This window comes from Octopus sinensis, linkage group LG7, assembly GCF_006345805.1.
Source record: "Octopus sinensis linkage group LG7, ASM634580v1, whole genome shotgun sequence".
In the NCBI taxonomy this organism is placed as follows: domain Eukaryota; kingdom Metazoa; phylum Mollusca; class Cephalopoda; order Octopoda; family Octopodidae; genus Octopus; species Octopus sinensis.
In genome coordinates, this window is record NC_043003.1 from 50839333 (window position 1) to 50850617 (window position 11285).

At 37.4% G+C, this 11285-nt stretch overlaps 1 pseudogene; it reads right to left on the reverse strand.

Moving 5' to 3' along the window:
• Positions 1–1755: 1755 nt before the first annotated feature.
• Positions 1756–1874, reverse strand: LOC115214604 (annotated as a pseudogene).
• Between the last annotated feature and the right edge of the window lie 9411 nt (positions 1875–11285).

An 11285-nucleotide genomic window follows, 5' to 3' on the forward strand; every position in this document is an offset into this window, starting at 1 on the left:
CCCTCACTTGCTTTGGGGAGGTTCTCTCCCTTGTCAATACATAGAACCGTGCTTTGTTCGCGGCTAAAGAGACTTTGACTCGTGTTTCTAACAATGCTGGTGCTGCCCTGCAACCTTAGTAACTTTTAGTGTCGGTATATATATATATATATAAACATACATACATATGTGTGTATATATGTACTTATGTAGATAGATAGATAGATAGATAGATAGATAGATAGATAGATAGATAGATAGATAGATAGATAGATAGATAGATAGATAGATAGATAGATAGATGCATTTATGCACACAAGCATATAAATACATGTGTGTGTGTATGTGTGTGTGTGTGTAGACACTGGACTTCCATCTAAATCACAGGCTTCCGTATAATCTCAATCTACCAAATTTCACTCACAAGATATCACCATTCCGATGTTATAAAAAGAAGGCACTTGCCCTAATGTCGTACTGTAAGATCGAAACCGGAATCGCGTGGCTGTGAATGGAATCTGTTCATTACACTGTCATGTCTGCGTTTATATATGTACTAGACCCTTTCAGGTATTAAGTAAAAGAGATATATAGAGACATGTTCCAGTTTCAGCTTTCAACTGGGTGACATTTCGCTTACACCACTATATTCTATGAGAAATGCATGAATGTCACAATTTCCCGTTTTGTTTCTCTTTTGAAGCCTTTGTATGGTTTATGTATAGATGAGTACTTGTACATATGCTTATATACGTACATAAATACAAACACACGCGCATACTCACAAACCCGCTCGCCCACATACACACACACGTGTATACATGTGTGTGTGTGTGTCTGTCTGTCTGTCTGTCTGTGCGTGTGCAAAGATCCATCATAAAACTGCACAACTATGTTTTTCCTGCCTCTCTGAAATAGCGTCTTTCCCAATTGAAAGCATAACAAACTATCCAAACTGCTTCCTGTACATTATCAGTAACTACATACATATAGAAGTGTGCACATGCATAAAACAGAAGCACATACACATAGATGCACTCCCACTTCCATACACATACACATTCATACACACATGCGCACAGACCCCCATAAATCACGAATGTTAGGAATTAAAACGTGCTAAAAATAAAACACGAATAACGAGAAGCACAGTTTATGGCCAATATCTGATCCATATCATAGAAACCTCACATCTACATGCCCAGCCTGTCACAAACACCGAAATACATCATTAACACTTTATAACGATATTGCTGCAGTTTGTTAGAACTGCGATTATTTCACAGGATTCATAAAAAAAAACAAGAAAACTCAGAAATACACAAATAGACCAAAAGTGTTGCGGCACCAACAGAGGGTGCAAAGTTGAACCTTCCTTCTCGTGGTGTTACAGTTAACATGGATTGTACCAATTGGGGCCAGGACTGCAGCAACACCAACCCTTCATTCTTGCTAGAATACGTATGCTGGAGAGATCATTAGCCATAAGTAATTCATAAATTGTTATAGGGGAAACACGTTGGGGTACATTGCTAAGCGAAAGCTTCTCGTGTATAACGCTAAATCCCGAGGCGAAGAGTCATTGTAACACATGACAGCTTCATCAACGTCAGCATCAATAGCAGCTCTAAGTTCACACTCTGTAGTGGATTGCAAACCTGCTTTAGCGAATCGTAGATGAATTCACCTAAATCATATTCACATACACTTTTACTCTTTCACTTGTTTCAGTCATTTGACTGTGGCCATGCTGGAGCACCGCCTTTTAATGTGTGACGCTTACAGAACCTAGGTTTCCCAAACGGTCACCCATCTAAGTATAAACTAGTCTCGACGTTGCTTAACTTCGGTGATCGGACGAGAGCCGGTGCTTTCAACGAGATATGGCCATAAGCAAAACGTAAAGACGGACGAATGTCTATTTCTTTACTATCCACAAGGGGCTACACACAGAGGAGACAAACAAGGACAGACAAACGGATTAAGTCGATTATATCGACCCCAGTGCGTAACTGGTACTTAATTTATCGACCTCCAAAGGATGAAAGGTAAAGTCGACCTCGGCGGGATTTGAACTCAGAACGTAACGGCAGACGAAATAACTATTTCTTTACTACCCACAAGGGGCTAAACACAGAGAGGACAAACAAGGACAGACAAACGGATTAAGTCGATTATATCGATCCCAGAACGTAACTGGTACTTATTTAATTGACCCCGAAAGGATGAAAGGCAAAGTCGACCTCAGCAGAATTTGAACTCGGAACGTAACGGCAGACGAAATACCGTTAAGCATTTCGCCCGGCGCGCTAAAGTTTCCGCCAGCTCGCCGCCTAGTAACATTTTTTTTTATTCTGACCACAGGAGTGGCTGTGTGGTAAGTAGCTTGCTTACCAACCACATAGTTCCGGGTTCAGTCCCACTGCGTGGCATCTTGGGCAAGTGTCTTCTACTATAGCCTCGGGCCGACCAAAGCCTTGTGAGTGGATTTGATAGACGGAAACTGAAAGAACCCGTCGTATATATATATATATATATATATATATATATATATATATGTTTGTATGTCTGTATTTGTCCCCCCAACGTCGCTTGACAACCGATGCTGGTGTGTTTACGTCCCTGTAACTTAGCGGTTCAGCAAGAGTGACCGATAGAATAAGTACTATGTGTACTTCCATGCGTATATTCTCATAAATTTACTTTATTTTTAATGTTTGAGTATGTTATATTTATATCAAGCTTTATACCAACAAGATTGTTTTAGGCATATTTTTTCAACGATAGTTTGTCATAAAATGAAAGATCATAAAATAACTAGATTTTCACTTTCTTTAGAACTCTTTTGCATGTTTTGGGTGTGTGTGTGTGTGTGTGTTTGTACAAAGTTTTCTATATGTCCGAAACCAATAATTCGATTACGTTGCCAAAGGAAGCTCTCCAGATGATTTTGTGTCATGTTTGTTCTGAGAGAGTATATTGATCAATTTAAGTTTATTGAATGAACATACTGTTGAGGCTGTTGTTGGCCGGTTCTTATCAAAATTTTACTTCATTATCCAACACGTTAAACGAACATGTAATTTGCCTGTAGTTTAACTTCAATTTGCAAACCGCGTCAGTGATATTTTTTATCCGTCACCAGAGTGTAAATGATATTTTAAAACCGTCATGAGATTGTCAAACTATGGTCGGAGTTTCTTCAGATTTTTTATAACGTTTTCAATGTTTCTCATTTGTTTACTTTCAGTAGTTCAAAGAATGTAACACTTCAATACAGCACTCTACTGAGTCCATATCCAAAATTCAGCGTGAAGGAAAGATAGATCTTTCGTACATTCGTGTACTTGGTTGCTATATTTCCAACATTATTATAACCTTGGCCTCTTGCAATCTTCCAAGAGAATGCTACTTTCACTCACTGTTTCATTTTGCTAGTTTAAAATCTCAGAACCTGTTTTCTCATAACAGTCTTCAAAAGATAGCACTTTCTCTTGAACCGTAATCTCTACTTTGAAGATAATTTATGATGAATATTGTATGTTTGACATGTGTAGAATGAGATAAAGCATCAGCCATTATTGAATAGCATTTTGTCTTTATTTTTCCGAGAAGAAGTGTTTCAAAACGAGATCCCAGCAAAAAGAGATAAAAATTCATTTTGTGATTCATTTAGCAAATAATGCGCTTACATCTCTTCACATTTTCCTGGCTTTCTTTTATCTTCTTGACATGAGTTTCAAGAACGGAATACCATTGGGATAAATATCTAACAAAATCGGGGAAATTACCATTCTGAAAATAACCAATCAGATGAGAGTTTGCACGGAATGCTCACATCTTTTCATACAAAATTAAAACAACGCCAATTATATATTTAAAATAGTGGTCCAGTTAGCAACGTCCACTGAAATATATTTATGCAGCAAATGTCCAAGTATATGATTGAATGAATTCTTAATTCGATCACTTTCCATGATTCATAATTCAAATTATGCTGGTTACTACACTGAATATCAAGCATTCTGTCACATGAGTTTCTCTATTTTTCTGTTAGACCATCTATTCTCTGTTGGTAAATCTGATGTATTAGCTTCGATTTTTCCATTGAGTCGACATAGCTTCTTTGAACATTCTACATTATCCAATCTTCTTCAGATATTTCACCATTATGATTTCTGTTTAAAGATGTCAACTGGAAGGCATTGCTACTCACTATCGCTGTGAGATATTTTGCACAAAGAAATATGTCCTCTCTGCATGCATTTTCACTATTCACTGCGCTTCTTTGTATTAAATTTCCAATATCAAATCAATTCCATGTATCATTGATATATTCTTTTTCATAACTTGGTTTTCATTTAAAGGCATTTTGTTCACTTTCATTGTGCCCATTTCTTTGGGTACGATCAATGGTTTATGATCAACAGTTTCCCTCTGAGCTTTAGATGAAGTTGTTTCGTTTTTTCTGTTTGGTCTTGAGCAAATTATTCAGTTTCTACTGATAAATATTCATTACTTTGAAACTAATGTCCATATCCAATAACGACCACTTTTCTTCGTGTTCTATTCGTTTTTGTACAGCAGACTTTGGTTTATACATTGCATATGTTGTACCCCTTATAATCTGATTGGTAGAATAATGAATCAATTACACAGCTTGTGGTTTCATAATACTAGTTTCAAACTGGCCATAATTCAAACATGGAATATTTCAAATCTTAATTTGCAACATTAATCAAACACTCGACAAAACAACCAAACATTACTCAAACAATCAACACAGCAATCAATCAAACAAAAACAAAATCGTTTGTGAATATACATTGATATTTTCCAGTTTAAAAACAAAATTGATTAATGCACTGTAGAAAACATCCATCAATATTTACTTGTTTTGAAAAGTCAATTGGATAATGTGTTTTAAAAGAAAAGTGTAGTCGAAATCGATTTAGAAAAAAAAAGATATGGCAAATTTGTGATTCGCTCGACTAGGATGTGTCTTGCATTAAAACTAGCCAAATAAAAGCAGTTCCATGTTGTAGAAAATGACTTTAAATGAATCTCTTTGAATTAACTTTTTCCTTTAGTGTCAATCGTGTACTAGCGGATCATGACACTGAAGTAGAAGAAAACGAGTTAACATCCGTTCTTACAAACTTGTAGGAATAGATATCACCAAAATATTCCTCATTCAACCTTAACGTGCAACATGATTCGAGACACCTAAAAGAAAGTTGATTCTATATAGCATTATTACTTTATGATGCCTATGTAAAAAGAGAATGCGAAGAACAAATGTTGGACTTATCTAGAGCCGAGTGAAATGAACCAAAAACCAGTGACGCTATCATCTAAAATAATCAAAAACAAGTGGCTCACGAGCTACAGATCTACAGATTGGTTAAACATTCTTATTCTGCTGAAATTTCTTATTTGGCTATAATTTCTGATTTGGTTGAAATTTTTTAATGAAATTTTTTAAAATGTACTAAATAAAACACAGCGATAATGTGGCGGAGATAAAATCTGTGATGGAGGAAGAAAGACATGAGATATGAGTAAAGAAGTTGAGTAGTTATGCTGGTGAGGAAAAAATACCCTCCCTGTACATGCGTGTGCATTATTATACAACACAACTGGTAGTCGTAAAGCTAGCTACTGGTAGCTTGCCACTGTTTCGTAGCAATGTACAGACTAATGATTACTGACTGACTGGTCGGTTGATATAACTAGATTTATATCCAGTACCATCTGGGGAGAGCGTGACTAACGTCTTACAGCGTACTAAACTACCTAGAGCAATATTAGACTCCCCGCTTTGTTTATTAAGTGAAAATACTTAGCCTATTAACCATAACGTATCCCACAATTTAACTTCAAAATATTTTGAAGCATTATTTATGTTCCCCTTAATCACCCGTGGGCTCCAAAACTCGGCCCCGTCTGATTCATCATCTAATTATACGTATTAGCTTATATGTATATATGATGCGGAGGTACGTACTTGTATTCGTGTATATCTGTATAAGATTTTGTCTACTTGTTGTATATGCATTTGTTACAATGAATGCATAAATTTTAGGTGTGAATATTGCGCCGTGCTACAAGTATGTTTTCTAATGCATTTAATTGCGAGCATCTGTTGTGAGTTATGCATTCATAATTTTGAACGTGAATGATAGATGTTCTTTGATACGTGTATGTATGTATGTGTGCGCGTGTGCATGTGTGTGGTGTGTGTGTGCATGTGTGTGTATGTGGCGTAAATTTCTGAGCTGTAAGGTTTCTTTATTTGGGCGTATGTGTATATGTATGTGTGCATACGCGTGCATATACACACACAAACACATATGTATGTATGCCACAAAATTGTATGTATATATGCAACAAGACCTCCATAAATTAGGAACACTGACTAGAATTAGAAATCCTTTGAATGACAATCATACGATAGCAATGCATAGGTAAAGGTAAGGGCGAGTTTCCCGGTTTCCATGCTGCATAGATTCTTCACCTGGACACCTGGACGGGACGCCGGTCCATCGCTTTGTTGTTCATTTTTGCCAGCTGAGTGGACTGGAGCAACGTGAAATGAAGAGTTTTGCTCAAGGACACAACGCGTCGTCCGGTCTAGGAATCGAAACTATAATCTTACGATCATGAATCCAACACCCTAACCATTAAACCACGCGCCTCCACTAATATTATGGTATAATACATACAACAAAGCTATCATAAACCAAGAATCCCCAAGAACCCCCTAAACGTTCGTATGTGTTAGCTTGAAGAGAGTATTGTCTCCACAGTTCTACTGTTGGTGCTACGTGCATTTTAGACTACATCCACAAAAAGGCCATTGGAAAGACTGGCACGAAGTCGCTCACAAACCCCAAATATTTGCCTAGAGGTGTGTTATCAACCTTTTATGCCTTTTCTACTGTTACAACAATAGCCCTGTCCTTTAAAGCTTAGCTGGTCTCGTGTTACTGGCACACAGATATACTAACATGAAGATATCAGCTTCTAAAAGCTGACTTCTAAAAGCGGAATTGCAAACTCAATGGCATATACATTCGAGCATTTACACGCAGACACACATATGATATAGCCAGAGATAGATAGATAGATAGGTAGATAGATAGATAGATAGATAGATAGATAGATAGATAGATAGATAGATAGATAGATAGGTAGGTAGGTAGGTAGGTAGGTAGGTAGGTAGGCAGGTAGGTAGGTAGGTAGGTAGGCAGGTAGGTAGGTAGGTAGGTAGGTAAGTAGGTGATAGACAGACAGACAGATAGATAGATAGATAGATAGATAGATAGATAGATAGATAGATAGATAGATAGATAGATAGACAAATAGATAGACAAATAGATAGATAGATAGATAGATAGATAGATAGATAGATAGATAGATAAGTTTCTTTATTGGCCACACAGGGCTGCACACAGATGGGACAAGTTACAAGGTAGAGCTTTTCTTTTGGGGGATGAAAAAAAGGGGGTGGCGTAGGTTTTCGATCAAGAGGGATCGTAAAAGAGAAGAAAAGAACAAAAAAGAAGAGAAAAAAATAGAATAAAAATAGATAGATAGATAGATAGATAGATAAATAGATAGATAGTACCATTGAACCATGGACAAGTGTCTCCTACAATGCCTCATGAATAAGTTCGTTAGACGAAACGTATGCAGAATGCTGTCGTCTGCGTGTGTGCGTCATTGTCTGTATTTGTTATTTTTACTGCTTGATAACCAATGTTGACTCCTATAGGTTACATAACTTTGCAGTACGTCAAAAATGCACCGATAATCTAGCAACAGATATTTTTTAAAAATTAGTGCCAGGGGCGATTTTGACTAGAACGCTTGAAGGTGGTGGTGCCAGAGCATGGCCGCATACCAATGACGGAAACAAGTAAAAGATGATTCTAATAGACTACTGGTGGTGTATACAATCGTATGTATACACGTGTGTGTGTGTGTGTGTGTGTGTGTGTGTGTGTGTGTGTGTGTGTGTGTGTGTATAAACGTATATGCGTATAAGCGTATATGCGTATAAGCGTATATGCGTATAAGCGGCAGGGGAAAAAAGCGAGCGAGTACTCGCGCACCTCCGCGTGAAACTCATTGATGTCGGCGACATAACTGTAATAACGAAGACGCCAAGTTTTGTCTGTTTAAACAAGACTGTAGTCACTATTTGGAGAAATCTTTCTTACGAAATCTTACAGCAGCTCTGAATTCGCCTTTAGCAAGGAAGCTATTAGACTTAATTGGAACTGAATATAATACAAGTAATAATTAATCATTACTAATTATTTATCAAGTTGATATGCAGCGGCGACGAAAGTGGTGGGTGTGGGATGAAAACAGCAAAGAGTTCATTGTAAACAGCTGTCTCTGTTTTAACATCACCTGTAATTTTGTCTTCCTCGTGCTATTCTCTCTCTCCCACTATCTGTTATCTTTACGTAGATAGAACCTCCCCCTCTATATACACACACACACACATACACACTGATATTCATATAATCACCCATATGCATACATAGATGTAAAGACGTGTGTATATAAATAAATATATATATATATATATATATATATATATTTACTTATCTATATTTATTTATATATATGTGAATATATATTATGTGCATATATGTATATACGTGATTATGTGTGTGTGTGTGTGCGTGTGCGTGCGTGTGTGTATCTATTCGTATGTATGTATATATGCATGCTTATAAACAAGTACATATATGTGTGTACATATACATACATACACATATATACATATATACTTTTAGATAGCTAATTTAGAATCCATATTCAAAAGTATATGCGCGCGCGCGCGTGTGTGTATGTATATATATATATATATACATATATATATATATACACATATATAGTGAGAATTTACAAAAAAAAACAAAAAACAAAAGACGAAGACGGATGTGTAAACAACAAACATATATATATACACTAGAGACATCAGCTTTCCTCAGGACCTGTGTTTCTGGAGTTTTTAAGGTCCAGCCAACATTCAAAATGTGTCTCAGACATCTCTGATGAAGACATTCAAGGACCCTTACATGGCCTTTGTAAAGGGTTCATGTCTCACATGAGTAAAAGAGCGATGTCAGTACACATGCACGTTACATAGCAATTTTTCTTTGCCTTGTGATGCCACGCTGGAACCAGACACGAGACTGAAGTGACCGGAAGGTATTCGTTGCTCTCTGCAGCCCGAAAGGTATTTCATCATTCAGGGAGCAAGAACGGCTGAGTGTGCTGCCCAGGCAGACACACTTTTCTACCACTTTCAGTATTGTTCCTTCAACCAAGACAGCTGATTCCACATATGGATTTCCTGCCCTACAATCACTATAGTTATCCAACAGAGTGCGCACATTCCAACATGAAATGTTCAAGTTACATCCAAACTTTGTAAAAAGCCTCTCTTTGTTTTTAGAGAGCAAGGTGGGCATCCGTTATTCGCGTTAAACTGACCAAATATAGAAAAGACAGGCGAATTTTGGTTCACCATATGAGTCGCAGGTTCAGGGATGTGAGAGTGCCATGATCCCCAAAATGTCCAATGACATTCCCTGCATATCTGGTTTTATATCAGAGTGACCTTCTAACAAAATCGGGAAATTTGTTAGTTTCTTTCTTGAATGAGGAGGAGGGGAAGATAATCACAAATTACGAGGCGAAGTAATGAAATTATCCGCACTGTCACCATAACATATATTTATTCTTGTCACACTTCCTTCTGCGCATGTATACTTATAGTTGGTACTATTGTGATCATGTGATCGAAGTTTAAGCTTGATCGCGCCATTTTTCTTTATGGCTTTACAGTGTAAGTATGGCCGCTCCATTAGCAATGAGCACCAAAGAAAACAAAAAGCAGTGATCCAAGAGATGGTAGTGGCCAACCGGTCCACTATTACCATCTCTCGAGCTTACTGAATCTTTTCGTCAGTGGTGGAGGTTGACGGGCGTCCTGCTCCCTCTTCGTGCGTCACGCTTGCCCGACCACTTTTAAACTTCTCGATCTACTCATACACACCTCTATACTGTCCCCGTATTGTGCTAAAAGTCTCCGATGAATTTCAGTACCTGACATACCTTTCCACAAGAGAAATCGGATCACTGCTCTTTGTTCTTCTATGGTGCACATTGCTAATAGTGCGGCCATGCTTACACTGTAAAGCAAGAAAGAAAAATGGCGTGAACAGGTTCAAACTTCGATTACGTGACCACAATAGTTCCAACTGTTAGCACACATGCGCAGAAGGCAATGTGACAATAATAAAGATGTTATGGCGAGAGTGCTGATAATCTTTTGACTTGCCCTCGTATTTTGCATGCCTTCTAATGACGACATTTCTCCAACTTTTGCTCCGTATATCTTTTATCATTTTCTGACTGGTAATGTCACTTGAAGCGAAGCATAAATTTCCCAAACATTATTATTAAAAACAGTTCGTTGCTGTTGTAGTTATTGTTCATATTTTTGTTTTTGTTCAGATTTGGAAAAGGATAGGGAGATGTTTCATGCAGAATTGAGGAAAGCCATGATATATTTTCGCGTGTTTAGTAAGTATGGAGGTAATTTGGCATTTTTTATGTGTGCAATGCGAAAAAAAGAAAATATCGGAAAGCTAGCTAAATCATATAATTTATTAAAGAGAGATGGCGACTAAAAATTAGATTTGGTTAGATTTGAAAATACCAAGTTAAAACGGGTAAATGGAAAAGTTACATTGTTGCGCATTTATAGACCATGTGACGCTTCTTCCTTACGATGTCTAAACTGAGAAAATGGATGATCGAATTCATTTCAACGAACAATATGTTTGTGTGTGTGCGCGCGTATGTTTCGCAATTTTCACGTACATCTACTCCTTTATTCATTATATTTCTTTTACTGGTTTCACTTGTTGGACTGCGGCCATGCTGTAGCAGGGGCTTCAAGGGATTTTAGTCGGTTATATTGTACCATGTACTTATTTTAGCCTGATACTTATTTGATCAATACATCTATGTCTCTTGAACCACCAAGTTACGTTTTGGCACAAAAGCTCACAACCCGACGCATCGCTAAGCGTGCTGACTTTTCTCAAGTTTAACATACAGTAAATCCTAGAGTATAGTCCGCCCTTGATTATATTACGCAGGGAATTTTTAGGAGGCTGTGCCTCTGAAAAACCTAAACCTTGTGTATAATATGCAACCCTTCTCTAACTTGAGTCGTGCGTAATTAAGCCAGCAGCACATAGTCGAACAAACAC